The sequence below is a fragment of the Triturus cristatus genome, chromosome 2_1, assembly GCF_964204655.1.
Source record: "Triturus cristatus chromosome 2_1, aTriCri1.1, whole genome shotgun sequence".
Lineage (NCBI taxonomy): Eukaryota > Metazoa > Chordata > Amphibia > Caudata > Salamandridae > Triturus > Triturus cristatus.
The window spans coordinates 312,020,240-312,037,712 of NC_140581.1; the positions used below are offsets into that span (position 1 = coordinate 312,020,240).

Below are 17,473 nucleotides of genomic sequence, written 5' to 3' on the forward strand. Positions count from 1 at the left end.
CTGCAGATTCCTTTAGGTGCTATTAAGTGGTGGTAGTGAATTTCAGGGTCATATTATTTTTTTCCGTTTTACAGTGGAAGGTAACAGTCATGTAGCCCAGTAAGGAGACTGTGGGAATGCATACTACATTAATAGTTTCTTATTCTTACATTCTCTTTTCTGTAACACTTGGTGCATCGTAATGGACCAGTCTGATAATCCAGGAGAGAAAATGTCTCTGTGCCCTAAGCGACAATAGATGGTTTTAAAGCATACAAGTGCATTTCTGGTGCTAGCGAATTCATTTCACCTTTTCTTTAGGCTTGTTTTGGGCTTCACTGGGTTTTACTCCAGAAGCCTAAACCAACATGGCACAATGTCCATTTTTATGCATGCTCGCTTATATAAAGGTGCTAGTATAACCAAAACAGGCATACATTGTGTTTTTACACTGCTGATAGTTGGATGAGTGGAAAATAGCTCTCACTGCTAATTTTACAATGACTGTTACGTCCAAGATATACCTGATGGTAATTGATTGTTCTTCATACATTATTGCCCAATCAATGCCAGTTGACTAAAATACAGAGAAAGGTCCATTAAAGTCTGGAATGAACTTGAAGCACCCTCAAGAGCTCAGCTTAAGTAACACAAATTTAGGAAAGACCATAAACACTACTACCTTTGTAGAAACGCTTTTAGTACACTACACCCTTTACAGGAGTACCTGCCCCCAACTATCAAAGGGCCCAGGCCCCAATCACCATTAAGATCTTCCACCCTAGACATATCTGATATTTCCCAGCTATCCCGGACTGATGGCTACCATGTTCAACCAATCCTTCCTTTGGACTGAATCATCCTGCTCTCTTGTTCTGACTAGAGTCTGGCACTGCTCATCACCACATAGTACTCTGAGGTGGATGCGAAGTGACATGCCAGTGCTACTAAAATATTCTTAAATAAATAAATGTATGTGCTGAGAATTAATACTGTAGCAAAACCGGAGCTAATACAGTTTGTGCACATTTTGTTAGCAGCCACAAAACCACATCTGATGTAAGGCTAAGACATAATTTGTGGCAGGGTGTTTTGGCACCCGTTGTTACTCGTTGTAAAAAAATGGGGTATTAGGTGACGGGGTGAGTACCAAACTCAAACAATAACCACAAACCTTGTCAGGGTGAAACTCTGAAGTCACTAAAATTAGCCTGAACTAAACCCCCAGGGTAGCTATGACACTGATCTGCCAGGGTTAACTTAGTGGCAGAGTGTAAAGTATTTATGCAATACTCAAACAGCAATAGAATCAAAGCACAATACCTCCAAAAAACAAGCCCGTTTACTAGAGTACATTCGATTAAAAAACAATTACACCAAAATGCCAGACATACAATAAGTGGATCCAGACTTATGAATATTCAAATTATAAGATTTAAAATAGCACCAAAAAGCATTACATTCCAACCGTGTTCATCTCATTGCACTTGATCATGACAAGGGTAAGGTTTAAGGGCAACTGCAATGGATCGTGCGCCGGGCACAAGAAGCAGGTTCATCTTGGTAAAGAGTTTTCAATTTGGACTTAGTCTCTGGAATGGAAGTCAAAAATCCTCAGTGAGGCAAAACAGCTGGCTGTTGCTGAGAAGGGCACCATGTCATTTGTCAACTTCTGGGCAAGGTCTTTGTGAAGCCAGTGACTTTTGAGCTGTGGAAATTTGAATTTGATGCCCAGAGAAGATCCTTTGCCATCCAGATACTATTTATGCAGCTGCCGGTGAAGATTTCTACCTTTGTACTTAGTCACTTTTTTGGAGCGCGGATTCGTTCAGTATGGTAAGGCTGTAGTCTGTAGCTGAAGAGGGCCCCCTGAACCAGATGCCTTCTCTGCAAAGTTCCACTGAATTGGATTTGGTGCTGCAGAGAAGACTTTAGCTGGAGCAAACTGATTCATTGGCCCAGTGGCAATGCATGTTTGTCAGATCAGCAGGTTGGTCCTGGTCCCCCGTTGGTTCTTGGTGCAAAATGTTGGCTAAGGTTTCTAAGTCCCAGGTTTCAGGAAACCTTAAGAGGAGTACACTTTAACACAAGGTTTGTTAGCACCTTGAGAACATCATTTGATGGTCAAGATTCACTCCTGCAGGTGCCGGCAGAAGGATTTAGAGCAGGTCTAATTGCAACCGGTCAGCTGGGATTGTACAAAGTGGCCTCTTCTCTTAAAACTTGTTGCATCCCCATAGCCGAAATACGAGGCCAGCCTTATGATACTTGGAGTCCATTTCTTTGTCCTGGGTAGAAGAGATTGTGCAGGTCTGTCTGCAATGCTCTTCCCAGGACACTGATAGCAGGTCTAGTCCTCTTTTGTTCTTCCATAGGTCCAGAAGTGATCTGAGGAGGGTTCTGTGGATATCACATGATTGCCCAGTGTCAGCCTGTAAATGGGACAAACTCCTGGCCACTCCCTAACAAGTGGGTTAACATTTCCTAGAGGTGACCCTACACTTCCTGTGTGTTTAACTGTAATAAATCCCACAGTGCACCTACTGCCCAAACCGAACATAGCAGAACCTTTGCCAAATCTAGAGGTGTGGAAAGGGAAACCAGCAACCCCTCCTCCGAGTGGTCACTCAAAACTAGTTTTAGGGGCGGCTCTTCTCTCACCTGGACTTTTATATGAATGGCTAGGTGGACAGAGGAAAGGAGCAGGCCCAGATGCTGGCTACATCTTCCTGTGACAAGGTAGGGCCTTTTGAAGTGAATTCACTTCCAGGACACAGCCCAGAGGGTCATCCTGCCAGAGAAAAAGAATACCTCCCACATTAAAGACATTTGTCTCAGCTCTGGGAGCATATTCACATCCCAGCAGGGAGCTATACATCCCCTTGGTGACAGCTTCAAGCTCATGCAGATGGGCTTGTAGGAGCTTTAGGAATGCAGCAGGTAAATTTTCCGAAGTGCCTGTTTTAAAATATCTATTACAAAACAGACTTTGACAATGAATTGGGCTTCAAATAATTATTTTAAAAGCTCCAAGTCCAAACAGGAACTCTATAGCTGCTTCCTAAGGGAAGACAGCCAGTATTAAATTAAATATAGTATCCCAATAGCTTTCTTATGGAAAAGCTACCCCTGCTACTGTGGGCCTTTTCAAGGTAAGGACATGTTTAACATTAAACGTTTACATGTCCCTCTCTTAAATACCTTGCCCAATGCCTTATGGGCATGTAAAGCAGTGACCTATTAATATTTAAAAGAACAGTTTAGGCCGCTCAAAAGGGGTTACTGGGACCGGTCAAATTTACAGTTTAAACCTATGTAGCCAGGCTATTGGTATCAGGTCTGAAGTCATGTTTACATTGCAACTATAGTAGATTGCACAATGAGAGTTGCAGTCCTCTTGTGACCTCTAACTTACAGGCCCTAAAATACACTGTGTACCATATACTTGGGTGTATAGGTAAGATAAGAATGCTAGTCAAGGGTATGCCAACTTCATCAAGATGAAAGGGGGAGCATTGGCACCTTACAACTGGTAGCAGGGGTAAAGTATACAGACTTCAACAGCCAGCAAAATCTATGTCACCTGGCTTGCCGAGGCCTAAGAAGATTTCCTGACTCGCAGAGGAAGAAAGTAAAGGTGTGTTTCCTCAAGATGTGGGTAATCTGTGTTTTTTGTGGCTCCTTCTTGTGTCTTGCTCCCTCCCAATGGGGAAGTGGCCTATTACTTTTGTCTATTTCAGTTCATGTATGAGCACTATTGTTTTAGTTTCTTTCAGCCCAGGGGACGTCTATTAGACCTGGCATCTTTGGCGTGGTTTCCCCTGTCTTTATGCGTCTACCGCCTGTATTTTTGATATTATGCTGGACTTCGTTTTTGCTGGTTTATGTGCTGCTGATCAGTGCCAAAGTGCATGTGCTCCCTATTTGAATTCTAATTCTGATTGGTTCTCCATGATTGGCATATTTTATTTATTGGTAAGTCCCTAGGAAAGTGCCCTGTGTGTGCCCAGGGCCTATAAATCAAATGCTACTAGTGGGACTTCAGTACAGGTTGTGCCACCCCCATGAGTAGTCCTGCAAACATGTCTGAGGCCTGCCACTGCAATGTGTGTGAGTGCAGTTTTAAACTGCCATGTCGACCAGGCAAGTGCACCCACTTGCCTGGCCATAACCTTCCCTTTTACTACATGTAAGGCAGCCTTAAGGTATGCCCAAGGTACCCCCTTGGGCAGGGTGCAGTGTATGTGAAAAATAGGTCATGTACTGGCGTGTTTTACATGTCCTGGTAGTGAAATGCTGCCAATTTAGTTTTTTACTATTGCAAGGACTAGCTCTCCCATAGGCTATCATCGTAGCTGCCCTGTAACATTTTACAAGTGTAACTTTCAATTGGGAACAGTTAGAGATTTTGAGTTTGGGTTCCCTGAGCTCAGGATTTCAAAACACATCTTTTAATGCAGGTGGGTTTTAAATTGTGTGTTTGAAAATGCCACTTTTCGAAAGTGGCTATTTTTTTGTTTCACTATCTTGTGCCTCTGCCTGCCTATAGTATTAACGTCCGGTTTAGACTGACAGCTGGCTTGTTTGTGCATTCACTCTAGACAGTCACACAAAGGGAGTTGAGGTGTGTCCTGCATATCTTATTGGCTCGTCACCAGGCTGATGGGCCTTCCTGAGCTAGAGTGGTGGGAGGGGCTGTCACCTGCCACCGAATAAGGCTCTGCCTGGCCTTTCAGATTGCTGTCTGGAGCCAGGACCAGACTGGACAAGAACTTGTGCACTACAAAGACAATCCTTTGAAGAATACCTACTTCAAAGGCCAAAGGGGTATAAGTATTGGACGTAAAACCACAGACTTTTAGAACACTTCTGGATCAAGAGGTACCTCTGCCAAGGAGAAGAGCTGAAGAGCAGTGAAGAGGAGTACTGCCCCTTTGCGATGTGTTGCTTTGCTGGGTTAGCCTGCAATTGTTGCTTCTGCTTTGGAAAGGAAATGGACTGGACTTTGCTTTGTATCCTGCTTGTGAAGTTTCTCAAAGGGCTTGTGTATGCTTACCTCCTGTTGGAAGTCTCAGCGCCATCAAAGACTTCATCTGCAGCATTCCTGAACTCCACTGCTGGGAGTTCTGACCTGCCTTCTGGTGCCAAATCCAGTTGTACGCCCTTGGAGGTTGTTCCCGTTGCAAAGACCTGCGTGAAACCATCAACATGCTGCACCGCCTTTCCAGCGCCTGTTTTTGTGACGTAGCACTGCCGTGCGGGAGAAATTTCCTTCCATCGCTGCTGTGCTGCTGAAGAAATCGACGCAAAATCTGTCAGGGGCTGGAGAAACCGCTACAGCATGAGTTTAGCGCACTGTGTCTCCCACACTGACTCCGATGCAGGGCCAGCTATGCGGCTGAAAGAATCGACCCGCCATGGGACAGTTTCTGAAGAAATCAACATAGCGTCTGTTTGCAGCTGCTGCATCGACCTTCAGGATTTCTACGCATCGCACCTGTGCAGCAAGTTTTTCCGACGCATCACCCGCTGACCAGAACCGCCTTGGATTTCGAAGCATCACTTTCCCCTACAGTTCGGAATTGATGCAATACTTCTCCTTTGTACAGCAGAACTGACGCATCGCTTCCCTGTGGACTCAGGAACCGATGCATTGCTGTGTTTTCCGACGCTTTCCTCCTCTACAGCTGTTTTGCCATGTGGATTTTGACACATCTAAGGTACTTTGTGTAAAATCACTGCATTTATAGAGTTCTAGGGACAGAATTTCTTGAAAACTTTTAAAAGTCATATTTTCAGTTGTGTATGTTTGATTTTTGTCATTTTGGTCTTGTTTAGTTTACATAAAGATACTTTATTTTTCTAAACAGGTGTGGTGTCCATTTGTAGGGTTTTCACTGTGTTACTGTGTGTTATGCACAAATACTTTACACATTGCCTCTGAAATAAGCCTGACTGCTTCTGCCAAGCTACCAAGGTGGTGAGCAGGGGTTTTCTTGGGGTGTAATTCCCTTATTCTGGCTAGAAGGAAGGGTCCCTACTTGTACAGGGTGGATACCACTGCCAACTAGAGACCCCCATTTCTAACCGTTCCCTTTTGTTTCTTTGTAGTGTTGATGCTCCTAGCACCATTTCGATAAGCAGCTCTGTAAATCTTGTCCTTGTCATTTGCTATATTTTCAAGGGGGCCTGTTTCAGCCACCCAGCCCCTCCTTCATCGCTGCTTGCCCCCTCTGTCCTCAGCCACCCTTTCTGTCTCCTCCCCTCTGAGTCCCCCTTTAGCATCCCACCCCTCATTACAACTGCTTCCAATGGAGAGCTACACGCACACGTAAGACTGCCAATCATCTCGCAGAGGCAAAATGCATTAACAATAATTACTGCAACCATATATGCAAACCCCAAACTTTACAGCTGTGCATTTTATAAAAGGAACTGTTAGTGCACAGTCTTGCGGCTATCCCGCATGTTATAAAATGTAACGTTCAGGAGGAAAGAAAGCAGTTTTGTGAGCGGTCTACTTCATCTTCTTCGCACTGCGTCATGTGACTCAAATTTGCTGACGGGTTCCGCAGAAATGATGCTGCAAGAAGTGATTGATTTACAGACATTGATTCACACTTTTAAATCAAACTACATCAGCAATACTCCACAAACCAGCTACCACTTCTATTATGTTGTTATGGCTCTGCCTTGACCATATACAGTGCTCCGCTGCCTTTTAATTAGGTTTATATATAAATACTGTATACATACAACGTTTGTACTGAATAGAGGCTAAAATAAGACACCCCGTTCCCCCACTCCTATTGTAAGAACCAGGCCTCTGTGTGCCGTTCTAAAATGGCTAAACAAAAGCTTGTTCTATAGCTCGCTGAACACATGCCAAAGGGAGCTTATGTAATCAGCAGTAATGGTTTGCCATTGAGGCTGTTCAGGGAATTGATGCTTCTACTTGCTAACATCAACAAAAAACATTTGTAAAGCCAGTAGGTCTACCAAGGCAGACAAAACATCAAACATACATCACTTAATCAGCAAAACATTACAAACTATTTTACTAACACAAACAATCTACACTTACTATCCACACAGCTACTGTAGAATAGAGAAAACAAAAATAGAAAATTTTGCAAAGACGAGACCTATTTGCTGTGCCAATTCTTGTTGCTGTCAGTCGCTAAGTCAGACTCTGAGACGGAATGATGTCTGAATGACCGTTTCTCCAAACTTTGCTGATAGCCTAAATTGCTTTCTTTAGTCCCACCCTTTTTGTTGAACTTACAAAAAATAATCAGCTGTCGGCCAATTCATGAAACGAACAAAGGTAAAAAAACTTCTCGATTAAAAATAAACACATGAGCATTGCGCACTGCAATTCATTCTTTAAAATGAAGATGAAAGCTCCACAGGGAAGACTGCTTGTTGATCTCTCAGCCTGTTTCAAGATAATCCGTCTTGCTATTATATTGATTACCCACTTCAAACCACTTTCCTATTGTTCCTTTTCAGCTCATGATATTTTATTAACAACGCTCTCAACAGGCGTCTTTTCTTAGCTACATAGCAAACAGCTGTGGACAAATGACAAATGATTGTAAATAGAGAATATGCAAGGAAGCAGAGCCCATTCAGAATAATATGGTAGTTTGACAGACTCCAGTTCCTTTGTTTATGCAATGAAGCAGGCAGCAGACACAGCGAAGACCAGTTTTCTGGAACATAAGTATGTTTCACATGGCTCACATCTGCCTTCCAGAATGTAATGCTGTTCATTCTCTGCAATGGAACCTTTGAACCAGACAACAGCATAGCCAGACTTTCTTAGTTCTGTATTGACTGCATTCTGCCCAGTTTGTTTTTAGAGCACATGGTTTCTCATGCCTGAGTTCCACATGGTATTCACCACTAATTAGCTCAAACCACATGTTGAGATAAGCCTTGAGGCAATCTCTCATACTCTCACAACAGAATTGCTTCACAGAAAAGGGTCAACGAGAAAACAACTAGATCATTCCTTTCCCTGTCCTTCCACCCAGGTCTCCTTACCTCAACCAAATCACCAACAGTAACCTTGGTCTGTTTGGTTCAATTTCTCTTCTCAAACCTTCTTTTGTTGTCCCAGACCTTCTTCCCCTCCCTCGGCTTCCACTCATGTTGTTCGGAAACTTCCCATGAAAAAAGACAAAAGAAGATTCCCCCTTGGTGGTGTGAGGAGTACATTTATACACACCCACTCTTTTCCTTACTTCCTCTTTGCAACATTTTCTATCACTCTTACCAGGGCAATGGTTTCCTTAAGCATGATATTGAACCTCTCCACCATTCCATTAGTTTAGGAACGGTAGAGAGCACACATCTTGTGTTCGATTCCACAACCATGAAGGAAACTCTCCGTCTCCTTTAATACCAACTGTACCCCATTGTCAGTAAGTAGTGTTTCTGGAATCCCCTCACAAGCTATGATATCTTAAAAAAATTAAACTACATGTTTCGTCTCAATTCCACGGGCAATGCGCATCTCCGGCCACTTAGAGAAAAGGTTAATCAGCACAATAACATATGACTCCTGACATACCCCATGAATTGGACCAAGAATACCTAAGGCGAACTCTCTCCAGGGTCCTGCTGGCCGATTCCTAACAACCATGGGTTGTACCCTGGGTTTCATGGATTTTTCACACACCGAACACGGTATGCATTTCTTAACCAAACACTTAACCTTGAGATCCATCCCAGGCCACCTGTAAAAGAAACGCAGTCTTTGCTTAGTCTTGGAGGTTCCTAAATGACAATTGTGAGCCTGATCTAGTAACTCCTTCTTAAGACTGGTAGGGGAACCAGTTTACCCTGAGCAACAGACCACCAACAGAGGTTAGTTGCACCCCAAGAATATCTACAATCCACACCTGCTTGTTTCTTATGATTTAACCCATTCTTTAGTAGCAACAAAACCTTCTGTAATACCTCATCCAGACTCTCCTCTTCTGCCACTATCCCATAATCAATGTCTCAGACAAACACACCAGAGTCAAACTCACACTCCTGCCCCATGTCCAACTCGGGCACAAGTCTCGATAAAGTCAACAATTACATTTTCTGCCCACGTAATATATCGAACATCAAAATAGTACTCTTGTAGGCTAACCACCCAGTTAATGATTCTTGAAGACACAGTCAATACCCTTGAATTTAAAAACCTCACACAAGGGCTTGTGATCACTCCTTACTATGAAAGAACTGTCCCAAAGAAATCTCTTCAACTTTTTGATCACCTAATGAACCTCTAGTGCCTCTCTCTCTCTGTAACCGAGTCCCTAGTCTCCGCCCCTCCAAGCTTCTTGAAATACACATGATGGTGTCTTCTGGCACTGACCACCCTGTCGAAGCATAGCACCCAGCCCCTTGAGACTAGCAACTGTAGTAATTATAGAATTTTTATTGGGATCAAATTTCTTAAATTTGAGAGCTTGAGCCAGCATCTTTTTTAAATCAGCAATTCTTGTTCACAAGCCATACGCCACACAAAATCACTGCCCTTTTTTAGTAAGCTTCTCATGTTATAGCTAATTTCAGCAATCTTTTCACCAAATTTGTTAAAATACTCAGCCATCCCAAGAAAGCGCATCAATTCTTCCTTGGTGGTGGGCGAACCCAGATTCTGAATCATGTCAACTAGATCCGCCTTAGGAACTACACCCCCACCCGTCAAGGTGTGCCCAATATAACAGATGGTTTTCATGCCCAACTTGCATTTTTCTAATTTAATAAGTAACATTTTATTCACTCAACCTACTCAACACCTGCCTGACTTGCTCCATATGCTCAGACTCATCCTTGCCATACACCAATATATCATCTTGATATACACATACCCCAGTCAACCCAGCTAATGTTCTGTCCATAGCACGCTTAGAAACTGATGCTGCTGAGACTAAGCCAAACACCAAATGGCAGTCTGGCAAATCTGAAAGTCACAAATGGCGTCACAAATGCCGTAAAAGATCTTTGGAAGGTTCCTCAAGTTGGATTTGGTGGTAAGCAGAGTCAAGATCTGTGGTGCTAAAAATTTAGCACCCCCGAGCAATTCGGAAATGTTTGGGAGGGGAATCTGTCAACCAAAACACACCAGTTAAGCTGTCTCAAGTCCACACATAATCTCAGACTTCCATTGGCATTCCTTGCAGCAACCAGAGGCACCAACCAAGCTGTCCCTTCCACTTCTTCCATAACTCCTAGGGTTTTTAGTTTCTCTAATTCCTTCCACATCTCTTCCCTAACATTAATGGGGACACCACGGACCTTACAGCAGCTGGGTTGCACTCCAGGAATGAGCTGGATTTTGTGACAGTATCCTTTCATACACCCTAACCCATCCCTGAGCACCTGTGCAAATTCATTTTGTAAAACATCCTGCAAGGTCTTGTCACTAGCTCCATCAGTCCCAACTTTGCTGACCACGTGTTCCTTCCTTAAGATGATAGGGGGATTGCTTTTGGGGTCCAGCATGACATCCAACTCACTTTAGTGCATCCAGCTTATTATAATGTCCCCTTTCTTCGAAACATAAATCTTTCCAGAAGTACTCTTCATACTTGATTAACCCCTCCAAATAGCCATCTAGCTCAATAATTAGTCCACTATACGTACATGGCTTAATGTCAGGCTTCAGTAAGGTGACCACACCCGTAGGATTCTCTTCATAGAACTTGTTTGCAACATTAGTCTTTTTAGCCTCTGAGTCAAATAGTACTTTGGTCCTTTCCCGTTCAACCTCTATATAATCGTGGGTTCCAGCATCACTCTAATTTTTGAACTGCAGGACTATCTATCCACATTCAAAATCTGACAACTGTCACTACTAGTGCACACATCCACTTCTTGTACCTTCTGCTTATTTATTTTTCATCCTGCAAACAGAAATAAAATGCCCCTTCTACTTGCAGTATAGACAAATTGTCGAGTGCAGGACACTCCTTGTCATTTGCAAATTGACCTACCATGTCACAACAGAGGCATCTTTTTCTAGACCCAAGGCGATTATCCACACCACAGGCAGAGTCAGTATCAACATTTTTCCTTTCTTCTTTAACCACATAAACATCTTTGTTGAAATCACCCTTCATAGCCTCAATACACTTAATAGAATGTTCTTTTGTTTGGCCAATTGCAAGACCTCATCAAGGATGAGATCATCCCTCTACCAAAGTTGATCACAAACTTTGTATATGTTACTCCCTAGCATAAACTGGTCTCTCATCTACCTGGGAGCCAAATTTACAAGAAGAGGCAAACAATCTAAGATCTGTAACATCGTTTTCAATGGATTCCCCATCATTCTGCACCATTTTGCCAAAATAGAAGCGTTTTAGAATGGTGCTAATATTTGATAGATAGTGCAGATCAATGTTCCTTATACAGGTCTCATATTCATTGCGGTTGACAGCCTCATTGTCGGGTACACCTGGGAGATGATCAAAGACTTCCAGTCCCTCCACCCCCCATGCAATGAAGAAGTAGTGCAGATTTCCATTCAGCACTCAAATAAGTGCCACATACTTCTGCATAGCGTTTGAGAAAGTTTTTTGTGGTATTGCATTTAATGGACGGTTCACCCTGACTTGACAAGAAGAATAGAGTAGCGGTGATTTTCTGCATGGCATTAGTAAAAAAACATGCATAGGTAATCTGTGTGGCAACATTTTTAAAAGATAATCACATGCGGAGTCCCACAGGGTTCATCACTGAGCCCCACCCTCTTCAACATCAACATGGCCCCACTCGCAGCCATCGACCGACAACACGGCCTCAACATCGTATCCTACACCAACGACACCCAGCTCATCCTCTCCTTCACCAAAGACCCCACCACTGCCAAACTCACCTTCCAGAAAGGAATGCAAGATGTCGCAGTCTGGATGACCAACAGCTGCCTGAAGCTCAACGCCGAGAAGACAGAAGTTCTTGTCCTCGGTACCACCCCTTCTGCATGGGACAGCACCTGGTGGCCGACCGCCCTGGGAAGCCCGCCTACCCCCTCAAACCACGCCAAGAACCTCAGCATCGTACTTGATTCATCACTCACCATGAACCGACAGGTCAACGCCGTCACCTCCAGCTGCTTCAGCACCCTCCACATCCTCCGCAAGACCTTCATGTGGATCCCACCTGAGTCAAGGAAAACAGTCACCCACGCACTCATCACCCGCAGACTGGACTATGGAAACGCACTCTACGCCGCCATCAACAAGTCCCTACTCCGCAAACTCCAGACAATACAGAACACCGCCGCCAGACTTGTCCACTGCACCCCCCAACACGAACACATCAGCCAACACCTACGAAGTCTCCACTGGCTCCCAGTGGAGAAAAGAGTCACTTTCAAGATCCTCACTCACGCCTACAAATGCCTACACAACAACGGGCCCAAATACCTCAGCGACCGAATCATCTTCCACGTACCCAAAAGAAACCTCGGATCTTCCAACTGCGCACTGGCCAAAACTCTGCACATCCACAGAGCTAGAGCAGGCGGAAGATCCTTCTCTCACATTGGAGCCAAGACCTGGAACGAGCTACCGTCAGACATCAGATGCGCCCCCTCCCTGAACACCGTTAGGAAGACCCTCAAGACCTGGCTCTTCGGCTAAACAGATCTGTGCCCCCCCTCTCAGAGCCGTGAGACCCTCACGGGTGAGTAGCGCGCTTACAATTCCCTTATTGATTGTATGTATCATGGAAGACTCCTATGGTTAATGATACACATGTATACAAAGGAGTAGAATACAGCTGAAACTTGTGTAAAGAGGTGTGTCAGTCGCCGAACAGATGAAGAAAAGGACAGATGAAGAAAAGGACATGCAAGTTTTACAAATGAAGAGAGTGCTTCACCAAATGAAAAAGCATCAACAGCAAAATGCCCTTTTTACATTGAGAGTTTTGCACATTAAACCCTGTGTGCAACCTAGGTAGGCATAGAGCAAATAACGAGTAAAAATCACCAGTGTGTGTCTATCACAGCAGTGCTTTTTGTAAATGAACCCCCATTCTGTGTGTATCACAGTAGTTGTCACCAGCGCTAAACAAATATGAGAAAAGCAACCAGAGTTTGTGCGTATCACAGCAGAGCTCCTTATCAGCGTGGTGTGATGCGTCAAGAATGTGCGCCTATTGCAGTAGATGTCACTGTAGCAACTATCACCCTCATTCATGTAATTCGGCATGGGCCTACGTCAGCAGATGAAATGACACGTAGATCGGCCACGCATGAGGATAACATTGCGGCCAGGAAGAGTACATACCATATGGCAAAATGCCCAGGGGTTCCCAAAGCGCTGTCAGCACAGCACGTAGCAGCAGAGAAAGTGAGAGCATTATGGAAGGAGACAGCTACAGAATAACATGGTAAGCTTCCCAAGTGCGTACGAGAAGCGCTCTACGCACACTCTCGTCAAACAAGTCATAGGCAGGCCTCAAGGTGTTAATGAGACAATGTGCTTGAGGGGCACAGTCCAGGCTCAAGACCATGAGCTCTTGCAGCCAAACGGATAACTCAAAAGTACTCACAAAATCATGGAATGCCAGGCAGCGCAGTGAGTTAAATACCCTCTAAAAAGTGACGTGGTAAAAGGGATGACTCCAGCCCAGCTGTAAGTAGCTCAGATTCATATAGAAGATCCAGGTTCACCGAGGATGTTAGGATGTCTTCTCCATGTTGTTTCCCGTTTTTGCCAGTGAAATAAAACGAACACTGGAGTCATGGAGCATACCAGTAAAATCCAGGTTTATTGAAGTACACGTTGTACAAGAAACATTTCAGCCATCCGGCTACCCCTCGCATATGGCCACCGTTTCAAACCTCAACATTCTCGCAGGAATGTTAGAGATGAGATGGGAATGTGACAAAGACCCTGAATGAAGGACAGTTACCCCAGTGGGTTATGTGGGTTTTATTTCCCTGTTGTGAGTCTCTCCGCCCCTAGAATATACTGCTTGTTTTCTTTTGTGCATCTTTTTTCTTTTTTTTTGTTAGAGTATGTGGGTTTTCCAGCTTTCTCCCGGCTTTTGTGACCCCTCTCCACCTCCCCATTTTCCCCTGCCTTGCCATGTGCTTCTTTGTTTCCCTACTCAAGCATTAGCATGCCTCACTGTGTGCTGCTGTGCTTTCACCTGTCCGTGTTGCTTTTTCCCGCCATGTGCTTCTATGCTTCCCCTGTCCGTGTTGCTTTTTCCCGCCATGTGCTTCTATGCTTCCCCTGTCCGTGTTGTTTTTTCCCGCCATGTGCTTCTATGCTTCCCCATATTGCCCTGTCCTGCCATATGGTTCTGTGCTCCCCATCTCCGTATTGCTCTGGCCCTGCGTGCTTGCTTCTGTGCTCCCCGTGTTGCTTTACTTTCGCATGTTTTTCTCTTGTCCTCCATGTTGCTCTCCCTGCCCGCATTCCCCGTTTTGCCGCTTCATAGCCCGCAACCCTTGTGATGCTTCTCCACCTGCTTGCTTCCACACCCCTTTTTAATTACGTTTGCAACTCCGATTGGTAACTAAAGATAAAGAAAATAAGCACCCTGGCATTTTGTAGCAGATGCTCTGCAGCATTGCTAAAAAAACATTGGTAAAGCTACTATGGCTTTGTCAATGCTTGGTACACTATATAGTACTTTCGCCTCAGCTGACATTCAGGCAAAGTGGTTGAAGGTTTAAAAAAGAATGTCTTGCTTTTGGACTGCAGTAGTTACACGCAAGATGCCATCTTGACCCCCACCTTACTTCCTACCACTGTGGATACCCCACATCTTTATTCGGGAGTATCACTGTATTGGCTAAGACCATGTCAACAAATATGACGCTCCTACTCACAATTTAATTTGTAAGTTTCCTGGGTTTCTAAAGGCAGCACACAAAACTCTTAAAATAAACAGAGGTCCGGAAATCTAAATCCCTTTTTTATTCAATTATTACATGTGTTCACTTATTTCTGTATCTGCTAGCTCGTTGTCTTCCAGCATCTTTGTGGTACTGAGTCTGATCATGCATCTTGTATTAAATGTATCCAGCATTTCCTGCTCAAAATATTATTCACACTAACTCTTCAGTCAGAATGTATACAACATTCTGATTAAATCCTATGTTTCCCGTTAGTGAAGATACTGATTATTTTCCCTTATTGTTGTATAGTCATTCGCCTTCTCAACAGCTCCCCAGGTTAATGAGTATTGAAGTATTAATGCACTTTTTTTTACGGTGGAAAAAATGAAAGAAATAGTGCCACAAAAACCCATCCAATTCAAAGAGGTTACCCCCTTCAGCCATTGGTTTATTTGGGCCAACCCCCTTCAGTCGTTGCTTGAAAAAGTTACAGTTTTTGAATCAGGGCAGAGGAATATTTCAGTATCACCGGGCCAATCAGGGTCTGATATGGTACTGGGCAATAACTCCGCACCCAGGAATACTGGATCCGGTGGTATCCCCCTGCCATGTTTGCGGCATTTACGGCATAATAACCTGCTAATGTAACCAGTTAATAGGGGATTACAAACAAGCGCTGGCTTACTGTGCCTTTAATGCTGGTCTTCCTCCATACCAGAACCGTTTAACGGCTCTTGACAGCTGGAACTCGGCCTCGGTTTCACTATTCCTGGTGTTCAGAATGCTGCTAAGCCAACGGGCTGAGAATTCAACAGGGTGGTATTGCTCACAGTAATACCACTCTTGCTGACTCATGATCAGGTCCCTTTGTGTATTAGCCTGCTAGCCTGGAGAGCCTTCTGTGCACCTTAATGGAAGCTCACTTTTGCTTCTAAAACTGATCCCACACACTTGTTGGTGTTGCACCACGAGTGAGTTTGCACGTTGATGTGTTTCCTCACTCCCTCTGATGTTATACACGGTGTGAGTTTGCACCAAATTGATTTCCTACAATTGTTTCAGCAAAAATGATTTTGAATCTAAATCTGTTTTGATCTTAAATGTTATTTGTGATTCTAACAGGGATTCTGTATTGCTGTTGTACCACTACAGTTCTCCCCGCACCAAAATGTTATTTTTGAAAATAAATGTTATTTGTTCTTCTATACCTTTTTCACACTCATGCTATACATGCACCAAGAGTGAATATGCACCACAAAGGGTTGTCAGGCGACCAGAAATCATACTTGAGTGCATCTGTTACCACTAACATCACTGTTGCAACTGGCCCTTTCTGCAGGGTTATCCCCAAACTTTTTGCCTTCCTCATGTATTTTTTCTGGCCTGTTTTTGTTGGTTTTATGACTCTGGGCACTTTACTACTGCTGATTAGTGCTAAAGTGCATGTGCTCTCTCTCTTGTAAACTTGGTAGGATTGTTCTCCACCTGTTTGGCATGTGTAATTTACCTGTAAGTCGCTTGTACAGTGGTATCCTATGTACCCAGGGCCTGCAAATTAAATGCTACTAGTGGGCCTGCAGGACTGCTTGCACAACCCATCGAAGTATCCTTTCAAACTTGTCTCAGCCCTCTGCCGCTGCAGTGCCTGTGTGCTCAGTTTTTCGCCACAGTGACGTGGCATTTAAAGTGTTTCCCACACCTGAAACTCCCCTTTTACTACATATATGTCACCCCTACAGTAGGCCCTAGGTAGCCCTATGGGTGCGGTGTAGGTCAAATGTAGGACATGTGTCCTGCGTTTCCTGGGTGACTCATAATTGGGCTCAATAGGCCTGTTCTGCATATAAAGTGGAGGGTGGAGTTGTCACCTGCACCTGAATTTGGTTGTGCCTACCTTTCAGAATGCTGTCTCCGTCCCCCTGTATTGTCTGGAGCCAGGGATTGCGTATTGAATGGGGGTGTTGTGCAATTCTGAAGTTGCTTTAATTGTCCCTAGAACAAAGATTTTTGGGGTATAATTACAGGGTCTGTGACCCTATGATTTGAGACACTGCGTGGGTCATGTAACCAGATGCTGCTGGATCTACCGACTACACCTACCAGGTGGAACCACCATGTGGACCACTCCACCCAATTACCCTACTATTTACAAAAGCAATCACACTAACACAAATGTTTCAGAGCATTTCTCCTCACACATTATCTCGTCGGCACCCACACACCAGAATACTCTAGGATCATATATCCCACACTCCATCCTAATTCCACAATCTTCAGAACTTGAATTCTAAACAGAGATCAGCTTTTCAAGCAACTTTCAAGGAATCACCTCATCTCAACCTAGTCACCCATTTTCTACACATCGCATCAAAACTGCCCTCCCAAAATGCATGTCTACTCTCTCTCTAAAGAAGCCCTGTGACCATGACACTATTACACTCCTGCAGACCTGGTTCTGCAAATATTCTATCCCACTCTACTACCACTAGGATGAAACCTCTCCAACCATGACAGATAAGACACAAAAAATGGTGAAGGAGTGGCTGACCTTATCTATGGGCCATGGCATCCCTTGAATGCAAATTATTAACTCAATAAACTATTTCTAAATTCAGTCCTTCACTATGA

At 44.0% G+C, this 17,473-nt stretch overlaps 1 protein-coding gene across 8 annotated transcripts in view; it reads left to right on the plus strand.

Moving 5' to 3' along the window:
* The window catches only part of GHR (growth hormone receptor), a 985,620-nt gene that overhangs the window by 704,944 nt on the left and 263,203 nt on the right, over positions 1 to 17,473 (plus strand). The window lies entirely within an intron of this gene.